Source organism: Anguilla rostrata, chromosome 15 (assembly GCF_018555375.3).
Source record: "Anguilla rostrata isolate EN2019 chromosome 15, ASM1855537v3, whole genome shotgun sequence".
Taxonomy (NCBI): domain Eukaryota; kingdom Metazoa; phylum Chordata; class Actinopteri; order Anguilliformes; family Anguillidae; genus Anguilla; species Anguilla rostrata.
This window is the reverse complement of record NC_057947.1, coordinates 17,816,937-17,834,897: the sequence shown is the minus strand read 5'-3', so window position 1 is coordinate 17,834,897 and position 17,961 is coordinate 17,816,937. Positions and strand designations below refer to the sequence as shown.

Genomic DNA, 17,961 nt, shown 5'->3' with positions numbered 1-17,961 from the left:
CTGATTGTGGTTTGGTGTGGCTCTGTGCTGAATGTGGTTTGGTGTGGTTCTGTGCTGAATGTGGATTGGTATGGCTCTGTGCTGATTGTGGATTGGTGGGGCTCTGTGCTGAATGTGGATTGGTGGGGCTCTGTGCTGAATGTGGATTGGTGTGGTTGTGCTGAATGTGGATTGGTGTGGCTCTGTGCTGATTGTGGATTGGTGTGGCTGTGCCGACTGTGAATTGGTGTGGTTCTGGGCTGAATGTGGATTGGTGTGGTTGTGCTGAATGTGGATTGGCATGGCTTTGTGCTGAATATGGATTGGTACAGTTTTGTGCTGAATGTGGAGCATTGTTGTAGCATAGTGCATTATGACTCACACTATATCTTGGGTTCCCAATGGTCATGCAGGATTGCTCTTGGTTAGTTAATTTTCACTCAACTACAATAAATTTGATCTGATAGAGTATTTCTGGAAGATGGTTTCAAAGGGCATTTCTCAGTGTTATGTCAAGCATTAAAACTGTCATTTCCAAGGTAACTTCATAATTTTATTTAATCTTTCTATTTTCAACTGTCTGACAAAAATTTAAAAAAAGAGAATGAACCCTACGTTTTTAAGCCCTTGCTGTAAATGTGATCTGTGGCGTGTTTGTACAAATAAACAGCTAAATTAGACTCTAACTTGTATCTGTTGAAATCTGCCCTTTTCTACACCTGTCTCAATTAGGCTTAATTGTTAGTTATTTCATTATCTCAGGTAATTTATTAATTAATTGAAAAGCTAATTAAATGGAAGGTTCTTTTTCAAAGGGCTTCTAGCAGATAATAATGAAAGGGATGCCAAATTCAGATCAGTATTCAATTAACAGCTCAATCAAACCTAATTAATCAAACTCAGCTGGAATAGAGACCAGCATGCTCAGCATGTTTGCAGGACCACAAATATTTCATTGCATGCAGGCAAAATGTACGGAGGCAGATTTGGGCCTAATGCATTTAACAATTCTTTTGTTTTATTTTGGATATCACCCAAGCACTTTCTTTTCACAGAGAAATACAGGTGTGACCTGACCTGGAGGTGGGAGGAGTCGAGATCAGGAGAGAAAGGTGAATGACGCATGATGGCAGTGAAGCTGTAATGGGATCTGTTTACATGCAGTGATGGATATTTGTGTGACACAAATGCATGCTTTGGTTAGAGCCCAGCTGAGAGTGTTTTTTGGTGAATTGCATTTGGATGTCCTCCACTGGGCTGTCTGCTGTATTGTATTTATGCACATTTGTGAATCTGCTCACAGGGATCGGAGCTTGAGGAAAGCAATGAGTTGTATTCAATGCTAAAAAAGGAAAAGTATGCAGGAAAACTGCACCTTGGTGTTTATTTTCTTTTATGATTTCTTTGTTCATATCCTAAAATAAGCAGACCACTCTAATAAAAGTGGTAGAAAACTAGAAACCAGTTCTTGGCAGTGGCGTGAAGACTGGACTGGCATCAGACGAGGAGTTTCCCACAGGAGGGGTGAGTCTTGTTGATCAGTATGTCTCTGATTTTGGGTATAATGTGGCATGTGCAAAGGTTTGGGCACCCTGTCAGTCAGTACTTAGTAGAACCTCCTTTGGCAGAGATCACAGTTTCCAAATGTGTCTTATAGCCAGCGAACAGTCTTTCAATTCTTGCATTAGGAATCATTAACCTACTCTTCCTTACATAACCCTTCTAGTTCAGAAATATTCTTAGGTTTTCTTGCATGCACTGCATGTTTACAATCTCCATCTCCCAGCAGATTTTCAGTAATATTAAAGTCTGGGGACTGCAAAGAACATTCTAAAACCTTAATCTTTCATTCCTTTGCATAGTTCATGGTTGATTTTGAGGGAAGTCCTGGATCATTGTATTTAAACTCTTTTCAGCTTCAGTTTCTTCACTCACTCTGGGACATTAGCTTCTAGGATTTGTTGATATGTAGTTGAAGTCCTTTCTTCCTTACACCCACACAATATTTTCTGTGACACTGGCTGCCACAGAGACCAAAGATCTGACCCCATGCATTATGGTTGGCAAGAAGTTCTTTCTTGAATTGCTTCCCATTTCCATCTCCAGATGATGTATATTTGTTGGTTTTGGTCAAAGAATTACTTTTATTTTCAGACCACAGCACTTCTCAGGCTTATCTTAGTGTTGTGTTGCATATTTCACACATTGACTTTTGTAATGATATTGCAACTCTTCCATGCATTTCTGTGTAAGCAACACTGAACAGTGGACCAGTGCCCCCCTACTCCAGTGTCACTAAATGTTTCTGCAGGTCATCTGCAGTGATGTGTGGGTTTTATGCATACCTGACCTTGACTTCAACAGTTCCCCACAATGTTTCTGACAGTGCAAATTCCAAGATGGAAGATCGTTTAGATCTTCTCATAACCTTCTCTTGCTATGTAAGAGTCAATTATATTTATTTTCAAGGCCTCAGTTAGTTGTGTAGAGGAGCCCATTGTTGCTGAGAGTAAGTATAAGAATGTGAGAAGTTAGAAGGGTCAGAATATTTATTAAACCCTGGAATTGTCTTGACCTAATTTAAGAACTAACAAGTCAATCAAGTCAAACAAGTCAAGTTTTGAGATCTTTTTTAAAATAAGAAAAAAGCATTACTGGATCAAATGGAAGGCTACATTTACTATTTTATTTTTTTCAAACTGCTAAACTCAGCAAATAGTAATTGTGCGTTAAAACGTGCAGAAATATGTTAGAAGTAAGCTGCAGTTTGTGGTACCTCCTTTTCACTCAGAGACTCAACGAGACATGCGATCTGACCAGGGGTGACCAAACTTTGTGCGCACCACTGTATGCATGTGTGTGTTCTGGAGGAAGTGCAGAATGAGTGCATTGTTTTCCCATCATTAGAGTGACAGTAAGCCCACAGCCTCTGCTGCATGCTGCTGCTATTTATGTGTGCATGTCAGAGTCAGGGGCTCGCACATTCTGAAGGGGAGAGGGAGGGAGAGAGAAAAGGAGTGGGTTTAGAGACCGTCTTGTTTGTGGCTTGTCAGCAATTGCTTGAGACAAGCTTTCCCCCATGTGTGAAAGCTACTTGGGTGAATGCCTGGGCCATACCAAGTGCGATGAACCGGGAGGGGGAGCCATAAGAAAAACGGATCAGACTGGAGCAGACAATAGGCCCCTCAAGTGTTCCCCCCAAGTCGCTTTGATGTTGTCCTAGTGTCCTGATGCTGAGGGGGACCGGCGATTGCAGGGAGAAGGTCTTTGTGTGGATGTGTGCACTTTTCTCCAGAGCAACAAAAGGAACAGGGAAAAAGAAGAAAGAGAGAGAAAGAGGGAGAGAGAGAGAGAGGAGAGGGGGAATACAGAGAGAAAGGGAAAATGAGTCCATAGATGCTGTGCGTCTGTGTGAGAGAGAAAGCCAGATTAAGCGTGGCAGAGGGAGAGAGAGACAGCAGAGGTAAGAAATCTATTGTCACCTAAAATCTCTTGTGCTGTGGGCTGAAGTGAGATGTTGATTTTTGGTGGTTTGGTTTGGTGTGAGTCTGTTGTGCAGAGGGGTTGTGAGAAAATGGGCTAGGATTTGCAAAATGTCACTGGAAAGTGGAAAGTGTGGCTTTCAGTCTAAAATGGAATACCCCCCATGCCAGCATTTAACCCCCCCCCCCCCCACAATAGACTGAGCAAAGGCAAGCGGGGGGGGGCTTTGAAGAATGTGTTCATATGTTTCTGTGGCATAACTGGACTGTTTCTGAGTACCTCTGCTCTTGTGTCGTGTGCAATTTTGGGGGGAAAGAATCCATTTTTCTTGGGAGCTGGGGGGTTGGTTTGTTGGCGTAGCGACAGAAGACAGACAGGTTTCATATAGCCAATAAAACAACTGCAGCAATTCCTGTGTGTCTGCAGCTTGCTTTCTTTCCTCCTCCTATCCTTTTTTTTCTCCTCTCTCACTCCAGCAAGAGGGGTCTGAGGATAGCCCTCTCTCACTCAGTGTTTCTCAGACATGTATGTGACGGGTGTGAATATTTTTGGAGATACTGAGAGAGGCTATCTTAATTCATTGATCACTGGGACGGATGTGGTTTGCATTGGAGTAACTTATATATTCTACAGGAAATAGAAGGTCTAGGAATATATCTTTACAGTGTAATAAACTCTGCTTTTGTGCACATACTGTACATCAACCCCAGTTTTTTAGACTCACCCAACTCTAGGGTCGGGACGTCCCGTTTGGAGTCAGTTCATTGAACATTCATGCTGTTACTGTGCAGAAGGAGGGGCGGGGGTGTGCTCTGTTGAACGCAGTAACACTTAACATTGTGGAATTCAGAGCTAATTCTGACAAACATTTCTTTTGCATGTGTGCTCAAGCTTCATGGTGTGTACCCCTGAAAAAGCTCTGCACAGCTCAGGGAAAGGTGCAGCATTAAGAGCAATTAAGAGGAATGTTTGAGCACCAGTTGGACTGATGTGACACCTGCTCAAAACTTCAGAAAACTGCATTGCTTCAGCCTTCACATGCCATCACTGCTGCTCTTTCACCTGCTGCCCCAGGCTACATCTGTGTGACTACATTTCCCACAATACCTGGTGGCATGGGTTACAGCTGTATGACTACAGCTGTGTGACTACATTTCCCACAATGCCTGCTGTCCTAGGCTACTGCTGTGACATTTCCAGTAGTACTTACTTCTGTCAGCTATGTCTGTGACTATCCCCTCGTCCAAATTCACCTCCTAATCACTCGCCCTCTGTGTGTTGAGTTACGTGTCACAAACGTAAGGGTCACTCATAAAGTGAGGGCTGGCATCTATCGGCGATAGGGAGCATAAGAAGCAGCAGGTGTGGGATGCACTTCTGGTCTGCTCTGGCAAACCCTGATGGGAATTTACAAAGAATTAATTATTATCAATAATAAATCATCACCACTTAAAAGAATATCAGTTACCAGTTGGACACAGTGGGCTGCTTTGAACCACCATATTTACATTACAAATAATAATTGCAATTTTGATTGGTGTTATCCATAAATTTTAATCAACGGAATCATTTGAGACAACACGTTTGCAAACAAGACAATACTGTGATGACCATGATAATTGTTTTTTCAAAAGGTATGACATGCCAGTCAAATTACATTTGAATGTGTTTAGCTCTGCCATGCTTCAATGCCTTTGATAACGGCATTTAGCAATGCAATGGCTGCTGGGTCAGCACTTGCTTTTAAGCCAGCACTTTAATTTCCTTATTATTGGAGCATTGGAGGGCCCAGCAGCCTCTACCCCTCTCTCAGTTCTGGGACAACCCTTGTACTCGATGGTGACTCTTGTGAAAGCACACAATGAGTGTTCGTGTGTAGGCGAAGTGATTAGGAGGTGAATTAGGACCGGGGGTGTGTTTCCCCATAATACCTACTGCCCAGAGCTAGGCAGTGCGACTACATTTCCTACCATAACTGCTGCTGTAATTTGCAGTGAGGGAATGATGGCTATGTGCCGTTAGTTTAATGCCCTGGCTACAATTTTGAGCTTTTGCCTGTTCGATTACCTGAGCTGAATCACTGGCTGACTGCATGAATGTATGCATGCTCACCAAATGAGCGAGTTCCTCCGTGGCAAAACGAGAAACGGCGCTGCCTGTTCTCCCCCACCCCTCACCCCCCAGTCAGCTAAAGAGACTACAGGCATGTTAACAGTGAAACACAAATTGTGTTACAGAAAGTGCGGCAGAAGCAGGATATACAGGGTCTGTTTGTGAGGTGGTCATTTCTGAGCAGCGATGTGGAGCAGTGGTTAGGTTGCAGGACATCTGACCAGAGGGTTGCCAGTTTGGAGCTTCAGTGGGGGACAGCCTAAGTACAGACATATTTCAGTACATGTTCCTACTTAGAATCGGCAATATGCAAATTGTATGCTGTATATTTCCCAGAACTGAATACATACATAATTAACATGTACAAATGTAGTCATTTGGCAGAGATTTTTAGCCAAAACGACGTACAAATGTACATTTAAGCAAAGCAAACTCCGCTAGTGCTAGAGATGATTTGGGAAGGTTGTTCCATCATTGGGGGAAGATGGCAGGGAAGAGCCAGGCTGCTAGGAGCTTCTGCTGGGTGTTCAAAAGAGATGGGACGGCCAACTGAGGGAGAGCACGTGGAACGCAGGGGTCAGGTTGGAGTGTATGGTGTTTCAAGACGGGTTGGGATTCACAGTTTGGTACGCCAGGGCAATTTTATTCAAATGCAGGCATCCACTGAACGCCTGTGAGGGATGGTCCAAAGTGCAGTAGCATGAGTGAAATTTCCTGGGTTAAAGACCAGGTGGGCAGCAGCATTCTGGTACAGCTGCAGTGGCCATAATGCAATGTAGTTTAAGAGTAGTTCTGATAAATAAAACAAACCTGCCAAAGCCGCTTGAATGGACACAACTGGTCCAGTGGTCTCGTTTTCATTCACTTTGAGAGGGCAATTTTAATTTTAGAAAACTGTTTGAATTAAGTGTCAGTTGTATTCTATTCAATATGCTGTTTTGCCTTTTTTGTTGCCAGGGTAACGTAGGAGTAGGATTCAGATCAGCTTTCCTGTTTTCTGAAGGGATAGATCACAGCTGATATGTGACTACCCCCCTATCTTAATTGTGCTCACTATAAATGGGTTGAAGCATGTTTGAGACTCATTCTACCGTTGACAAGGCTGGCTGAGTCTACTACTGAATTTGAATGGTTATTGTAAATAGGTAATGCATAGTTAACTTGTATATCAGGGCTAATCAATGTTATATAAACAAGCTGTCTGTTTTCATACAGTCATTCAAAACAAGTAAGCTAATTCATATAGTTGTATTAGGAGTAGTAGAATTTTTCACTAGGCGCAGCTGACGCTCACCAAGTTTCATGATGCTTAATATATGTGTCTTCCCACTAAAACATCAAGCATCTATCCACATAAGCCCATAAGTGCGATAGATTCACTTCAACTTTTCTTTCTTCACTCTCTCAGTCCAGTCTGCTGCAGTGTCTCAAGCTCTCTCACCATTTAATTTCATCATTTTCATGTCTGCACCCAATCTATCTGTCTTTCTGATCTGAAGTGGTGGCCCCTCCTTTTAATGTTTTTACTCCCTTTTCTCCCGATCATATTCATCAGCAGTCACTGCCACAATCTCCTCTAACAATTTGAGAAAGTGAAGACAAGAACATACTCTCCCCAAAACATGTTCTGTCAGCTGCCACTTCTAATCACATTACAGTTTGCAAGTTGGGTTTGCGTGGACTTGAGTCAGAAAACACTTCATATGCAGCTTAAAAGGTTGACTTGCAGGTGCCCAGTTGGCTACTTGCTGGTCCATGATGAGATACTGTAGTCCATCCAGTCAATTGCACGTTGCTGTTGGCCACAGTTTTCTGTGGCACCGACCAAATTTGATGGAGCCCATCCATGCACAGTCTCACAGCCTTAACAGTATGAGCCACCCAGCAGCCCAACATCACACATACTTTATAAAAAATTTATATTTGTGACTCAGATCAAAACACAGTGCTCTTGGGACTAAATGTAGTAATATTATGATTATTATTATTATTATTAAAAATGTCATTAGCATTTTTCTTCTCAATAATAATACTCTTATTAATTAATTATTATTCATAATCATAATAATCCTAATCACGTTAGCTACCATGATTTATTTCACATATAAATGCTCTGGGGGATTTTTATCGCTGGTTGTTGGTTTACTTTTCCAGACTAATTTCCTTAATCTTCATGAAACAATATGCTAATTTATTAGCTGAAATAAAGCAGTTGCTTGGATGCCCTTTTTATGGAAATATTTACTTTTCCTGTGAGCCCCGTGCTCTGTGTAGTAATGCTCCCTCAGGCGTGTGCAGAGCTACGTCTTTACTTTAAAAAAGGACTGATCTGATCTGAAATGATCCTCCTGGACAATATGATTCAAAGCTTGAGGTAAATCCGTTTGGTAGTTTTCAATAAGTAAATAGTGAAATGGGATTTTTAGAAATGTTATTGAATTTAGAAATTGGATCTTTTTTGTCTAGGACCAGAGGTTCAGTGGAGAGTGTTCAAAGAGGATAAATGGCTTTATTCTTCACAGTTGTCAAATATCTAATGCATAAATTATGCCTGTAAACCCTCTCTACCGCAAACACAAAAGGCCCTTGACAATGCATTTACTTAGATGACAGTTTAGTTAATGCAAGGTTATGAAATGCCTGGCTGTGATTGTTTCATTATATCCTTGTTACCTTGGGAAATCTGTTTGGCAAAATCAACAGTGATATATAAGCAATGCAGTGTTTTCTGTCCCTAATGTTTGATACTTTGCCTGTAGTCTGTGGACTAATAACTTTTTTAATATGTCTAGATGCGAAAACTATGCCTGCCTGGGTGACTTCTCCTGAGAACAGATTGGAAATGTATTTTGTGGTTTATCAGGCTCACTTATGGAGATGGGGGGAGGGGCAGGCGCGATCTCCTGGGTTTAAACGCTCATTTGTATTCATGACAGAGCGGAGAGAGAGACCACAGACAGCGGCAGTATGGTGTGTGTCTGGAAGGAGTCAGGAGTCAGGACGTGACACCAACCTGCAGCATCAGAGCTGACAACAGCCAAGCAAATAGCCTTGATCCAGCATCCTGCAGAGCCACAGGCATCATGCATGATTTACATGTATAAATACAGGAGATCTCAGGAAATCATTGCCTTTAGACTGTCCCACATGCACCTGGAATAAAACGGTAAAATATCAGTAAGATTACCTTCAGTGTTATTAACCACTGAGACCAGCTTACAAAGCAAATGAACTCAGATAACAAGGGCAAGAAACAGGTTGGGATGGGCTGGTGAGTGGTAATTGTTCATCACCAGGCTAGGCCGGAAGATGGGTATGGAGGCACTGGTGTATCTGGCCTCACAGATTTCATGGCTTAGCACAGGGGTAACACCTCCAAAAACTGGATGTGTGTAGCCCTACAGAAATACATTGTGAAATGTTTCTGCAAAATGCATTTTCACTAATGGGCCCAAACTTGACAACTCAGTGGACCCTTTACAGAAGACACAGTGATGTGCTTCTGGTCTCAGTTACTCCAGCTCACATACATCTGGTTATGGGTATTCGGGCTTGACATTGGGTTTAGTTTGCATATATTTTCCATTCATTCAGCAACTGAAGGAACTGATCAGCTTTATTTAGGCAAGCCAATAAAACCACTTCTCAAAAGGAAAACACACATTTCTCACTGCAGTGAACTCCTCCTGTCCTGACTGCTCAAATTGCCCACACACCATATCTGCATGTGGGCGGTAGTGTAGTCTAATGGGAAAGGAGCTGGTCTTGTAATCTAAAGGTCATAGGTTCGAATCCCAGGTAGGCCACTGCCGTTGTACCCTGAGCAAGGTACTTAACCTGCATTTGCGTCAGTATATATCCAGCTGTGTAAATGCCATGTAAATGCTACGTGAAAAGTTGTATAAGTCGCTCTGGATAAGAGAGTCTGCTAAATGCATGTAATGTAATTTCAGGAAGAGAGCGTGGGAAAGCAGGTGATAAATATTAAGCCCAATTAAATCTGCATGCAGAATGTCTGCGCTGTGTGGCTGTAAGTAGGCTAACGGAGGGCTCATGCTCCTCTCCGGGGTGAGATTTTATTTTGCTGAGCTAGGTGCTACTGCAGTCGGGAAGCTGTTTAACAGCAGTGAACTACAACCTGTGAAAACTTGTGGTGAGAGGAGTCGGGGAAGAGCAGGTTCCCGGTCCTGTGTGAGACCAAGGTGCCCAGGCAAATGCCTGAGATCACCTGGGACATGTACACACTGTTATAAGTGCCCTGCAGGTAAGGGTGCAGTGGCTGGTTCTGCCTCAGGGTCACTCCCTGTAGCTACCACCATTACCGTCTTATAACTCAGCAGAAGTCATCAGACCAGTGTGCACAGTGAATGCACTGTGTTTTAGAGCTGGATGCTTGGTGAAGTAATTCAGGTTAGACTGTATCTGGATGTTTGGTGTGGTGATATAGTATTCAGGTTACCAATTAAGGGAACATAATCTTAGTCAACGACCAGTGAAAACAGAAATCACCAGGGCACCGTTGCTATGATAAGCATCTCTTCCACCTTGCTCTATTATAGCCCACCTTAAGTCACTGGCAGTAGGGTTTGTAAAATAATTTCCCTCAAGCTTGCAGGAGCAGTATCTGTGGGAGACATCACTTCCCAGCTAAATGGATAAAGCGAGAGATTGAAAGAAAGTATAATAACGAGAGAGTGATGAACAGTTGCCATGGAGTCACAGTCTGCATCCATTTGTGAAGGCTGTCACAAATAAGAATGTGTGCAGTGATGCCAGGCTCTGTACCCTGCCCTTCTGGGGGGGGGGGGGGGGGGTCACTCAGGGGATCATGGTTACTGCACGAGTCTTGCAAAGCAAGCAGTCAGAGTGATTTTTATTTTATTTTCATTTTATAATCGGTCCTGTTCAACATGAGCCTGACCTTGATACATAAGCTGCACCATTCTGTGCGCTGTGCTGCTTGGATGAGCTGTGAAAATGTTTTTTAAAAACAGGGTGCATGTGGGTGAACCATTCTATTAAGTTTCTGTAAAATACATTTCTGTTCTCTAATGGGCCCAACCTTGACAACTCAATGGACCCTTAACAGAAGACACAGTGATGTGCTTCTGGTCTCAGTTATTCTAGCACACATACAGTACATCTGGTTATGAGTAGTCAGGCATGACATTGGGTTTAGTCTGCATATATTTTCCATCCATTCAGGCAACTGAAGAAACTGATCAGTTTTATTTCGGCAAGCCAAAAAGAAAGTCTCGCTGAAAAGAAAGAAAAACATAAAAGTGAGAAACATTTGAACATCATTGGCTAACATGCACACAGTACTACAGACATGCACACACACACACACGCACACGCAAGCACACACCCACAGCTCATGGACACAATCTCCAGGCTGGGGGCTGGAGACGGGGGAGGGGCTGTTAGTCCTTTGTTGTCACACTGGGGTGAGCAGGCCTGTGGGGGAGTACTATTAAATTCATATATACAGTATATTAATATTAGTGCATTCTGCAGAACTGCATGTCATCATGGAAAGCAGCTAAGTAGGTCCAGCTGAAGACAGCACTGTTAACCTCCCAATGGCAAGTCATATAAATTAATATGATTGATAAGAAATATCAATTATATAAACATAATTTTCTCTTTTTTCCAGTATCGTAAACATTTCCTATGAAAATACCAAGGCCAAAAATGTTTCTGTCCGAACCCACACTTTAAAGTGATGATTAAGACAGTTCCAGGGAGGTTTGTTTCAGAGTGAAAGCAGTATGGTGAATGTGGAGAAATGGCTCCATTCACAGAAAAACACTGAACACTGCTGAATGCATGTGGATGAGATGGAGAGTGAGAGTTTCTTTGCCATTCTCCTAATTTTATTTGTACGAGTTTCCTTGGCATGATAAGCTGGTGCTGAGCTTGGTCTTTTAGCAGCACATCAGCGCATATTTACACACTCAGCATGGGTGAAGAAGCAGCTCCTGCAGCAATGCAAACACCCCTGCAGAGACCGCGCTTTGGATGTTTATCAAAGGAGTGCTTTTACATACTTAATGTCCATTGCAGTGTGTGTGTGTGCGCGCGCGTGCATGCGTGTGTGAGTGTGCATCTGTGTGTGTGTACGTGTGCGTGTGCACGTGTGAGTGTGTGCGTGTGTGTGTGTGTACAATGGTAATGATGCTGATGATCTGGGCTTGTGTTTATTGGGTTGTAGAGCTCATTTATTCTGTTCTCATTTTCTCTTAAATGTTTTTATTCTATACATCTTAATGCCACAAATACACACTGTACAGAAATTACCCCCTCCTGATCTGCATATTAATATAAAATACATTGCTTGGATGTTGTATTTTAGCAGCTGATTTAATACCTCAGGCTATAATCTGCCTGCCCACTTTTCTATTTGTTCAGATATATTCCCCATTACTTCTGAATTACTGTTCAGCTTATCTTTAACTATTGACACTGGGCTGGCCAGCAGAGGATCAGCTCCCCCTCTACAACCTGGTTTATCCCAAGATTTTTTCTAATACGGTTTTAATTGTCACTGTTTGAGTGTTTCTTTCTTCTTCCCATTGGGGAGTTTTATTTTAACCTCACTTGACTTCATTTTTAATTTTGTGTGTGTGTGTGTGTGTGTTTTGCTGTAAAGTGTCTTTCTGAAAGAGTCCATGTAAAACGCACTGTACAAATAAAATTGGAATTAAATTTAATTGAAATATCCACAAATACACTCTATGCACTGCTGCAAATAAACAAATAAACTATACACTGCCACAAATGCAAAGTACACACTACAACATATAAGCACTGCACACTGCTGAGTCAGAGAAATAGTACTGAGGAATAGATTCCTGATTTATTTATGCTGGGATTGTTTATATTCAGCAGGTTGTTTAAATTCATCAGGATGTGGGGCTTGGTGATCCTGTCCATTATACTAATTAGGGAGTCCATGGTACTGATTTCTTGCTGTCAGTGTTTTCTGTTTATTTCACTTGACTTAAATGAGGAAATGGCAAAGATGTGCTTCAGGATTCCTTTAATTCTACTCAATGCGTTTTACTTGAATGATGTCTATACTAATGAAGGTACGGAGTGCATGGCCATGCCCTTATGAAAGATATTTCCATTACGTGATGCAGAAAAGACACTAATGGACATCTGATGTGTTCATAAAAAAATATAGTGGTTTAATTGTACAATTGTCATCTAGTACATACCTAATGAGGCCCAGCAGAAAAAAAGGGTTTTAAGTATATATATGTTTTCACATAATACAAGTGATTTGGATGACAAAAACATGTTGCAGTGAAAATATATGTATTTTTATTGAATCTCCCTGGTGTAGGTTTCAGCATAGTAGGCCTGTCCCTGAGAGGGGAATTATGGCTGTGCTTCTGAACACAACTCTTCCTGGGGGAAACATTGTGGATGTGATGGTGATAGACACCGTTCCTAAGTGGACTGGTTGTGTTTTGGTCGTGAAAGACATTGTTACTAAGTACAGCGGTTGTGTTTTGGTCGTGATAGACACAATTCCTAAGTGGAATGGTTGTTTTTCGGCTGTGAAAGATGGCTTCATGCTGCAGAGATGGTCTTAGCGCCTGTGCAGCCCAGCATCTCTCCCTCCTCCCTTGAGAGTGGTCACATGACACCGGCGGTGTGGAACCGGCTGACCTCTATCTGAGGGTCAGACGTCAATGATTATTTGTTTCTCTGAATGCGCTGAGATCTGCAAGCTCTACAGCGCGGTGGCTGTGCCAACTGCGCTGTATGTTCCTCACAGCGGGAGCAGCTTCATGTCTGTCACTGACAACCAGCGATGATTTGCTTGCTCAGCATGGAGTTGATTGATCAATGATGAGGAAATTATGATCTCATGGGACTGATTGGGCAGTGATGAGGTAATGATAACCACGCATGGGGTTGATTGGGTAGTGATGAGGTAATGATAACCTCACATGGGGTTGATTGGACAGTGATGAGGTAGCGATGACCTCACAGTGCAGCCGATGTGAGCAATGATAGCACAGCCTGCAGGTGACTCCACCCAGGTAGGCGGATGTGTTTTAACGGGGAGAAAACTGCAGGGACATTAATGCAGCACAGCTGTGCAGTAAACATTCAGCCATTCAGTGAATGAGTGCTAGTGCCCGTTATAGAACATTCCAGTAACCCGATGAGGAAAAATATCCCATATCAGCTCTTGAGCTGAATAAAGTGAATGAGGGAATGTGCATATTAATTTGCATCATATAGTGTTTGTGTAATAATAATGTTTAATGCAGTGTGCATGTTTGCAAATTAATACACTATATAATATGTTGCATATTACTAGAATGTGTGTATAAAAATAGTGTTAGCATATCAATACAGGGAGTGCATAATAATGTTTGTATATAAATATTGTGTGTATAATAAGATAGCATACTCATTGTGTGTATAATAAGTGTGCACATTAATGCAATATGCTAATGGTATTGGCTTAATAACAGTGTGTGCATAATTAGTCTCTGCATATTAATCCATTGTGTATATGAATAATGTGTGTGTTGTAATCCAGTGTATGGCTGGAGGGAGTTGACGGGAATAAAGTCCCTAAATGTAGTAGTATTGGGAGAGTGGTATATACGGCTTTGTGTGATATGTGAGTATTGTATATGTGTGTGTGTATGTGTTTGTATGTGAAGTGTGTGCATGTGGTGTGTATATATGTGTGTGTGTGCGCGCGCGCGCATATGTGGATTTATGTGCATGTGGTGTGTAAGTGTAAATGTGCTAGTGACTGTGCAGCTGTGCTGGTGACAGACCATTAGTGAGCAGCTGAGCAGTTTCTCCTCTCTTTATAAGCCTTGTTTCTGCTGCTTTGAGTTAAAGTGATAGTTCATTTCCTGGGGTTTCATTCCTGCATATGAAAACTGTCTGGGCCAATTGAAAACATACACTAAACCTGAACAAATATAAAACCCCCAGAAAGGGAACTATCCTTTTGTCCTGCCGGTTTCTCCTGGGGGAGCCTGTATGGAGGCTGCCTATGTTTATCCCAGTGCCATAAAATGGCACATCGCCAGCCTACAAGGGCAGAGATGGTTCTGCGTGGATGAATTTTGAAGGGCAACAGTCCATTTAAAAAGAACCGGTCTGGCCTTTAAGGAAGGAACTGCCCCTCTGGTACTGTACTGAGTGTTGATCCACAATCCCCAACTACCAGCCTCTAACCTGCTCAGCCCATGAACCAGCTAGCTGGATTGCTTGCTTCCAAGCTAACTCTCACTATCATTTCACTTAATGACTACATTCTGATGAAAATGAATATAAATATTCATATATTAAGATGATTCATTGCATGTCCATTTAGCTTCCCAGCAGGCTACTATCTGGCTGTAACCCATGGAAACCTTTCAGTTGGCTTCAATTATGACATCTGTATCTTGTTAGTTTCCTCCACCATCTTTGGAGAGGTATAGTGGGGTTCCACCCTTGAGTGAACATCAGAGCTTTCTAACTGTAATAAGAGTCCCCTTAAAAACCTGAAGTTGCTGTTAAAAATAATAAAATAATTTAAGAAGGATAAAGGACAGTGCTACAGGCAAGCTGTCAGGGTTTTTTTCTGAGTCTATGTCTATCTGAAAACGAATTCCCACCTGGTTAAAATCTGAGACATGTCCTCCTGTAAGCCATTTACGTAAAAAAAACAAAAATCTGAATTTCAGTCAGACCTGAAAGGGATTGGATTGAACATAGATGTGTTTATGGTTGGTTGAATACAAAATGATCGCTAAGGGGGGACAGATGGTGCACTGACTGAATTGATGTTCTGAGGTCCACTCCTGAAACAGGTAAAGGGAGGGTGTAGGCAGTGTCTTCTGGCTGTCCAAGCTGGTACATTGTGAATTTTCAAAAGGACAGCAGGTTTTTTCTTGAAGCACTGGATAACAAGGCTGCCCCATTCTAGCTCTGGCCACTGCTGCTTCAACATCTACACCGAACAATCTTTGTTTGTGACTGAAAATGCAGGAACTGATTCTTTAGTCTTCCTCCTGACAACAGTAAAAATGCTTTCCGGTTACACGATGTATGTCGCTGATGCCACCTGCAACAGTACAAGAGGAATTCAGACACGTAATGGACCCCCTGTGGAGAGCCCTTTAGAGAGTGCATGCCATGGACTGAACGAGTAAACCTGCGCTGGCTCTACCAGTCATACACAGGAGAGGCTGAAGGTTGCCAAGCAGGGCTCTCTGTGGGAGCAGCCTATTGCGGTGATAGGCAGAGAACTTTGATGTACAGCTGGTATGTCAGGCGGGAGAATCCTGTGATGTCATGGTGCACTCTGACCCCAGAGAAGGCCCAGAGGCTGGGGTACAATGCTGCATAAAGCTCATGTGTGTGATTTTTGTCCCTTCCATGTCCATCTCTGATCAGTGACTGGCTAGCCCAGACACATGCAGGAGAAGCAGCCATGTTCGTGTCCTCACTGTGTGAACCATAACAGCTTCTATTACCCTTTTCATTTGTTCTGTTCAAATGCTATCCTTCTTGATTCATTTTAATATATTTAATGTGCATGGTAATTGTTCATTTGTTAGACAGGCAGTACAACCCCATGGCTCTCTCCTAATCTCAAATATCTCTCTCTCTCACACACACACAGCGTTGGAGAATTTTTTGCAGGCTCAGTGCAATCAATAGTGTTTCCTGCTCAGGTAAAACCCTGCAGCAGCAGTATTGGACTGTCAGCATGAAGCTCCAAACAGACTGGCAGATGTGCCTGTTTCCCTGCCACTGTCAGCCACCATCAGCCACCAGGGCTAAATTGTTTAATCTGGGAGATCCTGTGAAGCTGAGATGCCATTTGCCTTTGTGTACAGTACATGTGGCCACGTGGCATGTTTGGAGAAGGGGCTAGCTGTGCACTCTCAGGGCTCAGGACAGGGGCTAGCTGTGCTGCAGTGCACTCTCAGTGCTCAAGGAAGGGGCTAGCTGTGCTGCAGTGCACTCTCAGTGCTCAGGGAAGGGGCTAGCTGTGCTGCAGTGCACCCTCAGTGCTCAAGGAAGGGGCTAGCTGTGCTGCAGTGCACCCTCAGTGCTCAGGGAAGGGGCTAGCTGTGCTGCAGTGCACCCTCAGTGCTCAGGGAAGGGGCTAGCTGTGCTGCAGTGCACTCTACAGGAATTGAATATAAAGCAAGTCCACCTGGATAGCTGTTTGCCACATTAATAGCACATTGATGGGAGGCAAGCACCAACCATCCACCTGCTGTTCTTAAATTCACATTTATAGTCTTCATATTTTGTATGTAAAGTACATTTTTCTATTTAGTTTTCCAGTAATGTGGAAATGCTCTAGCTGGCTGGATGTGATGTTTGTCGGTTTATGAGTGCACAAGCACAAGTGCCCACACACGCACACACACGTAGATACTTGGTATATTTAGTATGACCAAATCTTTTTTTCCGTAACTGCCAATATGACAACAATGATATGATATGCAGTGCTCAGAATGTATGTTTGTGAGTGCATGTGCCTGTATGTTTATGAGTAAGAGAAGCTATGGATGAATATAAATTTACACAGGAACCTGAAGGAAGATGATGTGAACCTGTCTCCTGTGGTTTCCGTGGCAACAAAGGGAGTGTGGCTGGCAGCTGAGCATTTGAGCGTGGGGGGCGTTGAGAACTGTGTGACCTATTTATGAGTCTGAACGATAAAAAAAACTAATTTACTGTGGTTTGTGTGTGCAACTAAAATATTTAAAATATACAAACTGTATCAGAATAATCCATGTCCAGAATATTTCATACTTAGGCCTATTCAATATGTATACTGCTGTTGGAAGTGAACTAATAAAGACAGTGGTGTCACATGTCATGAGTTCCAATACAGTGCAGGAGATTGTTTTGGCTGTTGATCACTAGTGTGCAAAACTGTGTGTCTTAATGCAGGATGTACAATGAAAGGAATGCAAATAAAATAGGTCCGTCACTCACCCAGGTTCAACTCTACAGTGTGTGGTGCTTAAGAGGTAAGGAACTTTATTCACTCACAGTAGATCTGTGTTGTCTTAGGGTTCAGGTTTCCAGAAGGAACACAGATTAAGCCTAGCCCAAGACTAAATTCAGCTTTGAATGGAGAGTGTCCATACAGAATTCAATTTAGTCCAGGACTAAGCTTGATCTGTGTCTGTGAAGCTGACCCATACAGTCATTTAATTTCTGCGGCCAACAAAAATAAATTTATAAAAAGTGTTATTCTTTAGGTTATTATTTGTTAGCAAGTGAGAAATAAAAATTGAAGTGAGAGAAAAAATTGTGACCAAAGAGGTTTTTTTAAGCTAAAATGGCATCATGCGTACATTCCAGAAATCTCTACTATGGATAAATGTT

The 17,961-nt window shown here is 42.5% G+C and overlaps 1 protein-coding gene across 5 annotated transcripts in view; it reads left to right on the top strand.

Moving 5' to 3' along the window:
• The first annotated feature begins 421 nt into the window (after positions 1-421).
• Positions 422-17,961, top strand: part of LOC135241391 (B-cell CLL/lymphoma 9 protein-like) — a 58,645-nt gene continuing 41,105 nt past the window's right edge. Inside the window, exons 1-3 of one of the 5 annotated variants that reach the window (XM_064311722.1) lie at positions 422-518; positions 1,035-1,091; positions 1,408-1,503. The gene's annotated coding sequence lies outside the window, so the exon portion shown is untranslated. Of the gene's footprint in view, positions 519-836; positions 1,092-1,404; positions 1,504-3,173; positions 3,443-17,961 lie in introns of those variants that run through there. The other 4 variants (XM_064311719.1, XM_064311724.1, XM_064311718.1 and 1 more) reach the window with 4 other exon arrangements.